The sequence below is a fragment of the Mastomys coucha genome, unplaced genomic scaffold, assembly GCF_008632895.1.
Source record: "Mastomys coucha isolate ucsf_1 unplaced genomic scaffold, UCSF_Mcou_1 pScaffold16, whole genome shotgun sequence".
Lineage (NCBI taxonomy): Eukaryota > Metazoa > Chordata > Mammalia > Rodentia > Muridae > Mastomys > Mastomys coucha.
The window spans coordinates 12194590-12205826 of record NW_022196898.1 but is presented as its reverse complement, the minus strand read 5'-3'; the positions used below and the strand labels follow the sequence as shown (position 1 = coordinate 12205826).

The following is an 11237-nucleotide window of genomic DNA, read 5'->3' as shown; positions in this document are numbered from 1 at the left end:
TTTTTGTACACTACACTCTCCATAATGTGGCCTAAGGTTGAAGTAAATAGCTCTTCACAATTACTTTACGGTTTTTCCATTTAAGAACACATTGTATATTTAACATGTAGAACGTCAATTCCTGTGTGGTATATTAGATCATTGTGTAATAATTAATTAGAAACATTCGCATAATTTATATCTTGCTAGTACCTTAGCATTCTGACTTGATTTTAACATTTTAAAATGTCTTTGTAGGTTTCATGTATCTTTCTGATTTCTATTCTTCCTAGCATGGATGATGTCACTGACTTTGAGACATAAGCTTAGTAATAAAAGTTATAATGTAATTTTTATATAAGTAACTGCATTACTAACCATAGGCCAAGTCATCTTTCAACAAATTTTTACTATTTCAATATTGCATGCTAGCATATCAGGCCATAAATATTTTTATCACTTCCCCAAATCAAATAACAAAAAAATAATTATACACCCCAAACATAAAAATCAGATGATACAGTATTGAAAATGCTTGGTAGAAAATTTGGGGGAATGTTAATATTTAAGCATATTAATGAAACAGAAAATAGATTAAATAGCTTGAAATTAAGATCATCTATGCTCTCCATAAATACAATAGAAACTAGCATTCCTTTTAAAGGCCACACTGATTAGTTTTTCTGTTTGCTTTGGTTTAGTTCATAAAACCCTGTGAATTCTTGGATGGGTATTTTTCCCATGAGTATGATCATTCCTGAAAAAGCTTACAGATGATGCAGATGTGGCTTTTCTTCCATAGAGACTATGAGGCTACAGCAATTAAACACTCTTCTCAGCTGCATCTTTATTACTGCAATTTGGTATTGCTTTTTAATTTGCCAAATTGAAAAAAAAACATAAGGCAAAAATTATGAGTCATTTCTCCCATTAGTGTACTGATTACACAGATTCAGCATGAACAAGACAGATGCTAATTTGTGCATAATGCGTATTCCCTTTGACAGGAAAATACTTGAAAAAAAAAAGCCAACAAGGGTGCTGTGGGAAAACATCTTTGGATTTACATGGAAAGTTTCCAGTGAAAGACATGAGTTCTTTCTTTATACATTACAAGAATTCCTACAAATTGAAGGCCAGTTAGACACCCAAACAAAGCTCCTCCCATGGGGCCAGGTGGTACAGTGATTGAGAATTCTTCCCCAGTAGCAAGTACAGGCAGACCCAGCATGGCAGGAGTGAGGGAGAAAGATCCAACTTGTTCAAATACAGTCCTGATTTTCTGTCACTGATACTACAATAACCCCCACTGTGACCTTCAGTAGTTATGCTGCTCTCATTTCTAATTCAAGACATTTGGGCTACATGATGGTTTGCATACTGTTTCAGCTATAACATTTGATGTATGGATTGTATTTACAACCCTATGTAGAATGAGTTTGTAATCTAAGCATCTATAAGTGGACATAAATTTTGAGTCAAATAACCTTCATGACAGGTAGATTTTCCCCAACCCCATTATAGGGTAGAAAGATTGCTATTGAAAGTAGCTTATTTCCTGATAACCTTCTAAGTACTAAGAGCCATAAATCCCCGACCCAGTCAGTATTGTAAGGATGGTGTCTGCCAAGAGTAATGGCAAGTCTGGGTTTTTGAAAAGTGTCAGACTAAAAGTTAAAGATGAGAGGATAGGATCTTTCTCCTGTTTAACCTGTAATAGGATCACAATACTTAGGTAAAAATTTGCTTACGTTATCTGTATGTAACTTTTGCTTTGTTGATTTATAATGATGCAGAAGCTTGTGCTTCAACACAGTGCTCCTAATTCATATATGGTATTCAATATTTTATAATATAAAAGACTTTGCACTAGATGGCTTTGTGTTGGAGTATATTGCACGAAGGCGTGCCTCTCTGTCCTTCCTCACCTGCCTAAGGCATTCTCTGATTGGATTTAATAAAGAGCTGACTGCCTATATCTAGGAAGGAAAGGGAAGGGGAGACTTCCTGGCTGAGAGAGGTCTCAGGGGGAAGGATTTGAGGTGGGAAAATTTGTCAGCATGACATGTTGGAGTTTGGACATACAGGTGGGGTGGATAATGGGCCATATGATAGAACCTGGATTAGGATAGACAGGTTAATTAAGATAGTTCATCTAGTTTGGAGGTAGCTTTGCTAAAATTCTTAGACCTTTATAAATAATAATAAGACTCTATGTCATAATTTGGTGGTTGGTAGGTCTGAGAAAAATCCAGTGATAGCTTTTCCACCTGCAAGTTAATGTTCTGAGCAGATTTTTAGGTAGGCTCAACTCAGCTCTGATGTTTTCTATGTTGGGTATACTAAACACTTAAAAAAGGGGTTAGCAGGATATAGCCCCATTGTGAATTGAAGGCCATCTGTAGTCTTCATTTCTTCATCTTGACTCCCATTCTACATTGACAGCACCCTATTATTAGTGCTTTTATTTGATCATCTATTACAATAAGCTGCTAGCATGATGCTTCCTTCCAGTGCTTTTTAAGTTTCCTTAGTTTTCAGATGCTACTCCCTAATTTTTACATTTATTCTATGTTCATTTTCTCTCACTGTCTCCTATGCCATACTCCAGGACACATAGTTTAAAAGCAGTCTACATCCAATATCTGTTCACCAAAGTTAATGTCATTTCAATGGATAATAATGAACATACATTATGCTGGTTCTGTTGGAGTTCCTATGAATAAAATCTCAGGCTATCATTTTCTTTATTCAAAATAAAAGACCATTAGACAATTAAGGAGACCTGGTCTTGGGGCTGATGAGATTTTTCAGAGATTAAAAGCTCTTTGTTTTCGTGCAGAGGGCTTGGGTTTGATTCCTAGAACCCATATGGAAGCTTACAACTGTCCACTACTTCAGTTCTAGAGGATTTACTGCCTTCTTATGACTTTCATGGCCATATTCATGTGCATGTTCTCAAGGATGAAAAAATACATAAAGTAATAAAAAGAAAGCAATAAAGCTGTCTTTGTTGTAATTTTATTAAATAATAATTAACAGCATGATTTTTCTACTTTCTGTACTTATAACCACAAAGGTCGAGCGACTGTGACTGGCACAGATAGGTTAGAGGTTCCATGACACAGAGCTTCTTGAATCAAAGACCAGTGTTTACTCTTCCAACATTTGGCATAACATGGTATTTAGTATACCCTTTACTGATGCTTATGCCTAGAACAATTCTACTCTCAGAACAAGGTTAGAATTCACAGAGAAACTGCAGAGAAATGAAGAGATTAATATTTTTCCAGATTAATTCAAAAGAGAAGAAACTTCAAGAAAAGTTACATAAGGTTAAAGATTTTAGGGAAAGATAGTAGTTATAAAAGATTCAAACTTTTTAATCAGATTCAATTTAAACTTATTCAGATTGCATTAGGCAGGTGTGGGGCTCATGAGAAACAAATATTTATTCAAACACTCTAGGATGGACCTGCTTAACTACTTACTACCTTTACTCTTTATTAGAATTGTCTGAATTGTTGAAACCTACATTCATTTTTTTTCCCTCATTTATGTCATGTAACAGAGACTTTCCACATTTAATGACTTGATAACAGCTTGTAAAGAAGTTTCCTTGGCATCTTTTTTCTAGTTTAGAACAGCAATGTTAAGAGTTCCCTCCAGAATCTAATAAAGTGATAGAAGGAGCTTTGCAGGCTCCTCACTGTAGGATAAGCATTAGCATTCCCCATGCTACCATGACCAAATCAGAGCAAACATTTACTGCTGGAGTTATGGCTTTGGGTTAAGCAGTGGTGATAAACATTGATTAGATTTTTCTACCAGCCTTCTGGGTTCATGTGTGTGTGTGTGTGGATGGTGTGTTCATGTAGGGCAGTGTTTCTACAGTCTCCTGCCTTTCTACCACATAGCATTCTCTATAGGAATAAAATTACTGGTAGCATATGGAAAGGATATTGCTAGCTGTATATCTGTTAAAGCATGGTGAACAACACTGATACTGTGGTAAGTTTAAAAATACTCATTGTAGTAATCAATCTAAGTTTTTGTCATGTGAACTTTGTAGAGAAAAATATGTGTAGTATTCTTCAACTTAGGTTTTATATAATAAGAATGTAATTTTTTCTATAACTGCCAGTATAAAGGTCTTTAGATCATGCAAGTGTTGAAAATTCTGTGTTACCTACTTTAAAAAAATTCTGTGATGCATCAGCATATCAAAAATCCCTGAGAAGTTAGTTATTTGACATATCCACCTCAACATTTCCTAGACTTCTGAATTCTCTTTCCCCACATATATTCTTTTTATTTGCTTCCCAGATTATCCACTATTATCAAAATATTTTAAACTTTGGCATATCCTTTGGGGAAACTCTTCAGTATTGGTTAGAATTTATGTGGAAATAAAGTTAGGCTAACAGGAAAGTGTACGTGTTGGCTTAGATTGCACAGCATTGGTGGTTTGGGCTGACAAAGTTTCCTGCTGCCATATCTCATACAATTGTAGTAAAATATGTATTTACACAAAAATGTTGTTTGAGAATATTGTCTTTCTCAATATTCACTACTTTTACTTTGAATATCCACTTGAAATATTTTGTAAGAAAATGTGTTATTAATTATTAGAAAAATAATTTTGTTTTTCTTAAGAACAGACCCCTTTCTCTTGATTGTTACACCATTTCCAGTAATCTCAATTAACACAATTTCAGGAGAGGTTTTGGGTTAGAGAATAATGAATTATGTACATTCTTAGCATAGACATCCCAGTAACTCATTCTGAAATTATAGCATCAAACTCATTCTCAGGCTAACTTCAATCACAGTTCTGTGTTAGCTGCACACTAAGTTCTCTTTTGCAACATCATAAAGTCCAGAAAGTACACATCATGGACCATGTATATAAGGTTAGCTGCACAATCCTGGCGGCATAAAAAAGAAGAAGATGTGCCAATTTCTGTTACTTAATCTGATGATATAACAACTTCCAAGGCCTCATCCTCCAATACCAATACATTTAGGATTAAACTTCAGCATATGAATTTTTAAATGTTCACATTCCAAACTATGACTGGAACTTATTCTTGATTTATAACATCATATAATATTAGATGGCTCTTAAAAAGGAAGCAAGGGTGTCTATTAAAAACATATGGGGAATGAGATGGCTCAGCGGTTAAGAGCACCAACTCCTCTTCCCGAGGTCCTGAGTTCAATTCCCAGCAACCACATGGTATCTCATAACCATCTGTAATGGTATTTGATGCCTTCTTCTGGTGTGTTGAAGAGAGCAATGGTGTACTCATATACATAAAATAAATAAATAAATAAATAAACATGTGGAACTTATATAATCAATATGTGTAGAAGCCATAGTGTTATGGATTAAGTAGGAAATGTTTCCATAGGTTCACAAATGAAGCACCTTAGTTGGTATGTATTCCAGAGGGAGCCTCTGGAAATGTTAGGAGTGAAGGCCTAACTTGATGATGTTGGGCACTTGAGACACAGCTTTGAAGGGTAAAAGTAGTTCTCAGTTTCTTCCCTCTGCCAGGAGGAGAGCAATTTCTGCTACATGCCTTTACTACAATGATGTCTGAGTCACAGTGGATCTAAAATGGATGGTGCCAAGGACCAGGACCAGAGACTCTAAAGCCATGAGCCAAGATATCCCTCCTGCCTAAGTTATTTATGCCACATACTTTTCACTCTTACTACAACACTTAGAATTAAATACATCTTTCATGCACATGCCTTTTACACAACATTGGCATGTATTTTAATGTCCTTATAACTTACATGATTGCATGATGGTGCATGGTATGAAAGAAACTTACAGCTTATATAACAGATATTCAGCTAGGGGTTGAGAAAAGCTAGGTAAATGCCCTGGGTTTGGAGAGTCATTCATTGTTATTCTGGCAGAATGATTATAACTTTTCAGTTCAAAGTGACTTTGGCCTAAGCCTCCAAAAACACAGCTATAGCAATCGACTTCCCATGCATGGTAACACTGAATATTCTCTTATAATTAACATTTCTAATTTAGCGACAAGCAGTGGTGACACTTGCTGTTGCAGGTAGAATTTAATTAGCCAAGACAAATAAATTAGGTTTCACACTTTGATCAGGATAGTGGAATTGCAAAAGTTGCTCTGGAAAATTTAAAACATTAAAGATATTTGACTTCAGAGAAATTAACTTTTTCAACTTTCATTTTGAAAATGTGTAGATTAAGCCATGTCTATACTGTTGATTTACTTTTTAAATGTTGGGTTGACCAGATGGCTCATTTAGTAAAGCAATATACTACCAAACTTAACTATATAAAGGCAATTCCCAGAACCTACACTTGAGAATGAGAGAACTGCCAAATGAACATTACTGTTGAAAGTTCACAGGTGTGCCATGGCATGTGTGTGTCCACATTCACACTTACATATAAATAAGTAAACAAACAGATTTTAGGCAAGTACTTAGAGTGTGTCCTTATAGGTAATTTTTTTCCATACTATTCTGCAAAATCTTTCAAATGCCTGTTTTTCTATTAAGGCACAACAACATGTTTAGTGAAATGGAGTGCATCCTAAGACCCGGTCCATGATAAGTGAGCTATAAAAAGATTTATAGCCGGGAGTGGTGAGTGGGGTGGTCCTGCCGCTGGTCACGGAGGTCTACATCCAGTCCTTTCGCCATGAGGACAGTGATCTGGAGCAAGGCTACATGATGTTTAAAATAGAAGTGCTAATGAATGGAAGAAAACATTTTGTTGAGAGATGGTACAGCGAATTCCATGCCTTGCACAAAAAGCTTAAGAAATGTATAAAGACTCCAGAAATCCCTTCTACACAAATCAGGAACTAGGTCCTCAAAGTCTTGGAACAACGGCAGCAAGGCTGGAAATGTATTTACAGGCCGTCACTTTGGAAAATGAAGAGCTTCCCAAACTTTTCCTTGACTTCCTCAATGTAAGACACTTGCCCTCTCTACCAAAAGCAGAAAGCTGTGGATCTTTTGATGAGACAGAATCTGAAGAGTCAAGCAAGCTGTCCCACCAGCCGATGCCGCTGTTCCTTGGGGATCCATATGTCTTGCCTGCAGCCAGCGATTTTCCAAATGTGGTCATCGAAGGAGTTCTTCATGGGATATTTTTCTCTCACCTGCAGCCCAGGTAAGAAACCCTACCCAGCTGGAAGAAGCTGAAGCCAGTGTCAATGCGAATGGCAAAAAAAATTGATATCTCTACCAAGTTAACCGAAAGTACGAGACACAATAGCTCTAGCTAGTGGGAAAATTCACAGTCCTAGCTTCCTTTGGAACAGGGACATTTCTATTCGAATGGTGCTTTTAAAATTAGAAACTGAACCAGGGCGGGGTCAGTTTAAGACCAATTATTTGAGAAGTGAAAGGGAGATTACAAGGGAAGTCAGGAAAAAGAGGCCACAGTGGATTGCTGGGAGCGCCGAGTGTCACAAAAACAGAGCCAGCCTCTGCTTCATTCTATTTACTAATTAAAAATCGTATCCTGAGTCATGGTGACACCGAGCATCTTCGGTGGCCTTTTGTTCAGACCCTGGATACGCTCATCTGCTTTGAGAGTTCTCTCAGCGGGGGGATACTGTATTCTGGAGTGCGGGCACCTGAAGAATATCCTGGAACCCACCGTGACAGACTGAAGATTCAGTTATACTGACAGTAGAACGCATTTTCCTTTCCATTGTAGTGGGGATGCCTCCCACAGACAGATTAGCTTCCAGCATCAGTGTTTGAGATGAAATGGGTGTTAGGACCACCTGTGAGAGCATCTAGAAAGGCACTGTACCGGAAGTCCATCCTCCCTCATTTTCTCCCTCTACTATTGGAAAGTATGAGTGCTCCTCGGAGACTAGCTAACACCCCTGGCAAAGTTCCAGGGGCCGTTCCATATAGAAAGTACATACTCTAAACACTAAAAAATCAGACTGCATAATTCTTGTCCCAAAGGATTGGGATGTGGGGTGACTGTGGCCACAATAGGAGCAGACAGACCTTTGTGCAGGGTTTCCTCAATGGCGTATACCCAGGCCCCTGTCATAGGCTCTGGTTGCTTGTTCAGATTCCTCTCCACTGACATCATGTATGGATTAAAGTGAGTTAGATGCTCGATGCTGTCCCTCCACTGGATGTCGCACAGACGGTCATCTTTCACTTAGTGATGGAGCAGAGCGTGTATGTTCTACCTGTGTGATATGCTGATGAACAGCCTACTTGCAGTTATGAATTTTCATACATTTAAATGTGGGAGAAAATATTTACAATTAAAATATTATGTCATGAATTTTTATTAGAGCCTAAACCTACAGATTGAAAGCCTGCTGCAAACTTTAAAATGTTCTTATGTTACTAGCTATTTTGAGTTAAATAAAAACAAAAAAAAAAAGTTAAAAAAAAGATTTATAGTCACTAATCTGAAAGCCCCACAGACTTTCTTTGTTCTGATAGTATGGAAAAACCAACATTTTCTATTTTAATACTTAAGGGAAAAAGAATATATGGTTAAAAGTATCATCAAAAGGTTATCCAGTGTGGTGAAAGAAATACCAAAGAGTAGAAGACATTATTGAGAAGGTAAATGTGAATCCATTTCATATGAATACAAGTAAGCAAATGTGATAATTGTAGAAGTAAAAAAGGAAACATTAAAATAGCATAGACTAACAACAGTGATCTAGGATAACTGTTTAAATTCAATAAACGTAAGAGAATATATTGTAAAAAGAGTTATAGATAGATTATAGTTAAATGTAGGGATGTACAAACTCAGGATCGCTTTGTGTACATTATAGCTTGAACGAGCACAATTACCTAAAAAGAAAGAAGGAAAATATGTTAGAATCAACAGAATATGAGCTGCACAAACATCACAGCGTGAAAAGAATTAAACCATATCTTCCCAACTAGAAAAGAAATGGGGGGGAACTTTGGGTAGAATGCATGTTTTCTTTTCTCTTGTTTTGTTTTGTTTGACTTGGCATTTCTGCCATGTTATGTTCACTTTCCTTGAAAATTTGTCTTTGAAAAGTTTCTGTTTTCTGATGAACTTGAAATTGATGGCTACTATCTCTGCAGTAATACCTTCTGCCTGATGTAGTCTCTGTCTCTCTGCTGCTACTAATTCCCCTCAACTCTCAATCTCTCTCTTTCTCTCCCCTCCTGTGTGCACCCACATGTGTGTGTGTGTGTGTGTGTGTGTGTGTGTGTGCATGCATGGGTGAATGTTTATGTGTACAAATGAATAGATTTAAACATCAACTTTGCAATTTCTCTGTTTTCCTAATTACTTACAGGATTTTTTGCCTATAGATATGCTCTTGTTTTTTGACATACATTTATTTATTCATTCATTCCTTATTTATATTTCAACTTGATTTCTTGACAGAGAAGGGAAACAGTCAGTGAAATCTATAAGCATGATCAAGTGAGTATCCTTTACACTAAAACATTTTATGGTCTGTGTGGACTCATGGAGCCTGTAAGTGGACTACTGTATGATTTTTCCCAGTGCTTAATCATACAACAGTAGACTTGGTGCTCAGGAAAACTCCAGAAAGGATCAGAACTGTACTGCCTTACAGATAATTCCCACTTATATAATTTCTTGGCTATAAATATGCCTAAAAAGATTTGGTAGTTTAATAAAAATAATTATTCAACTTCTCATGGTTATTGACTTGTAACATTGACTGGAATTCAGAAACTACCAGAGACAAAGAGAAGATTGATGAACTCTGAACATGCTCAGACCTGAACATATTGCTGACTACTACATCTTTCTGGGCTGTAAAGATGAAGTTTGAATCATTAGTGAGCATCTTAAGTGCATATTCCAGCTAATTAGAAATTCTCTGATAGGTTTACTGAGTAGTCAGTTTTTAAAGAGTTGGAGTTGAAAACATGTCAAGTATTGTTTATCTAATTTTTTTTTTTTTTTTTTTTTTTTTTTTTTGGTTTTTCGAGACAGGGTTTCTCTGTGTAGCCCTGGTTGTCCTGGAACTCCTCACTCTGTAGACCAGGCTGGCCTCGAACTCAGAAATCGCCTGCCTCTGCCTCCCAAGTGCTGGGATTAAAGGTGTGCACCACCACCGCCCAGCTTGTGTATCTAATTTTAAACTCACAGTAGAGTGCTATGTACAATCCAGACAGGAGCCAGGCGGTGGTGGCGCACGCCTTTGATCCCATACTTTTTGGATTGCTTAAACTAAACAAGTGCATCCCCAAATCTTACCAAGAGCTTGGTGAGTTTAATTTAGCACTCTGATTGCTGTTTTATCCTCACATCTGTTTGGATGCCATTGTAGCTTCATCCTTTTTTTTTAACCCCAGCTCCTTGTTACCTAGATGTGCTGGCATCACCATGGGAACTTCTAACAGTTAGCCCAATCCATATTCTCCTTGATTTTTTGATGACTATCAATTATAAATCTATGACTTATTCCCTGAGGCATTTTATTGTTCTTGTTCTTGTTTTCCATCCAAACCCCCAGACTCCATCTTTTATTCTTTAACATCCCCTTCAACACTTAGAACATAGCCACACACAAACTGGATAATTGAACATGGCTTAAACCAAATATTTCTGGTATCCAAATGGCTGGGTGTAATAATTTGATAAAAAGAAAACTAATAAACTAATTGAACATATTAGTATTATCTTAAATCAAAGACAATTTGATTGCTCATTTTTAGTTGGAATTATAAGACTGCTGGTTGGACAGGGCACATGTTACAAATATACAATCTCCTCTTTTTGCAGAAATTCATTTTCTTTCTTTCTTTCTTTCTTTTTTTTTACATTTTTCAAGTTAACTCATTTTTATTTTTATTTTTTAGATATTTTCTTTTTTACATGTAAATTTCTACATTCCCAGTTTCCCCTCCAAAAAACAAACAAACAAAAACAACAAGAACAAACCCCTGTTGCCTCCGGCCTCCCCATGCCTGCCACCCCACCCTCTCCCACTTATTGACCCTGGCATTCCTCTACACTGGGGCACAGAAACTTCACAGAGCCGAGGTCTTCTCCTCTTACTGATGATCGAATTTGCAATCCTCTACTATACACATGCTGCCAGAACAATCAGACCCACCATGTGCAGTCCTTGGTTGATGGTTGAGACCCTGGGAGCTCTGAGTTAGTTAGTTCAAATTGTTGTTCGTCCTAAGGGGCTGCAAACCCCTCAGCTCCATAGGTCCTTTCTCTAACTCCTTCATTG

At 37.0% G+C, this 11237-nt stretch overlaps 2 pseudogenes; both read left to right on the top strand.

Annotated features, from left to right (window-relative positions):
- The first annotated feature begins 3966 nt into the window (after positions 1–3966).
- LOC116094286 lies at positions 3967–7310 on the top strand (annotated as a pseudogene).
- Positions 7206–11237, top strand: part of LOC116094285 — a 17153-nt pseudogene continuing 13121 nt past the window's right edge.